We start from the raw sequence: 1,316 nt of genomic DNA, 5'->3' as shown, positions 1-1,316 counted from the left end.
TAGCTCTGTCGCCCAGGCTGGAGTACAGTGGCGCAATCTCAGCTCACTGCAACCTCTACCTCCCGGGTTCAAGCAATTCTCCTGCCTTGGCCTCCCGTATAGCTGGGATTACAGGCACCCACCACCACACCCGGATAATTTTTGTATTTTTAGCAGAGTCAGGGCTTCATCGTGTTGGCCAGGCTGATCTCAAACTCCTGACTTCAGGTGATACTCCTGCCTCAGCCTCCCAGAGTGCTGGGATTACAGGCATGAGCCACTGCACCTGGCAAGATACAGGTTTTATTATTCAGTTATTGTGAGGCCAACAGAGCAGGAGACAGTTGCCATTGATAAGACAGTTTGTGACTGGACACAGTGGCTATTGCCTGTAATCCCAGCACTTTAGGAGGCCGAAGTAGGCAGATCACCTGAGGTCAGCGGTTCGAGACCAACCTGGCCAACATGGTGAAACCGCGTCTCTACTAAAAATACAAAAATTAGCTGGGCGCAGCGGCAGGCGCCTGTAATCCCAGCTACTCGGGAGGCTGAGGCAGGAGAATCGCTGGAACCCGGGAGGCAGATGTTGCAGTGAGCCCAGATTTCGCCACTGCACTCCAGCCTGGGCGACGGAGCGAGACTTCGTCTCAAAAAGGTAAATAAGTAAAAATAAATAAATAAAACATCTCTGCTACTTTTGTCAGAGTTGAATCACCGTAAGAATTTTCATGCGTGAGACCATATTAATTTCGAAACTGCGGTTGACCTTCTGAACAGGCCTTACCCTCTGCTGGTAATCAATGGCTTTAACAAAGAAGTTATTTTTATTCCCCGCTAAGGGAACAATGGCATCCATTAACTTGCATTTTTTACTGATTCGTTATCAGAACTTGGCACTTGGCTGCATGGCAATTTATGGCATTGTTCACTGAGACTATTCCTATCAACTTTCACTTCCTCAAGTTTACTCAGTGGTGAGTCATTTCAAAGTTTAAAGGGAACGCGATTAGCTTTACTTCCCCTTGAACAGCCTGCCTTCTGCTCGCCCACCTGTGTCTCAGCGCCCTCTACTGGTGCCTAAAATCCTATCATAATTTAGTCCACAGGAAATAAAACAAAATCCTCCGCAGTCCCAGCCAGGCCTTGCCAGGCCCTCCGAAAGGGAGGTCGGAGGTCAGTCCAGAAAACTCAAAAAGGGGCGCTCTTCATTGTTCCATATGAAAATCATTCCAATTTTGATTATCACCATCCACGGAAGCCTCAATTTAAAAAAAAATGTAAGGCCGGGCGCGGTGGCTCAAGCCTGTCATCCCAGCACTTTGGGAGGCCGAGACGGG

Source organism: Colobus angolensis, unplaced genomic scaffold (assembly GCF_000951035.1).
Source record: "Colobus angolensis palliatus isolate OR3802 unplaced genomic scaffold, Cang.pa_1.0 Scaffold490, whole genome shotgun sequence".
Lineage (NCBI taxonomy): Eukaryota > Metazoa > Chordata > Mammalia > Primates > Cercopithecidae > Colobus > Colobus angolensis.
Note: the sequence above shows the minus strand (reverse complement) of the source record.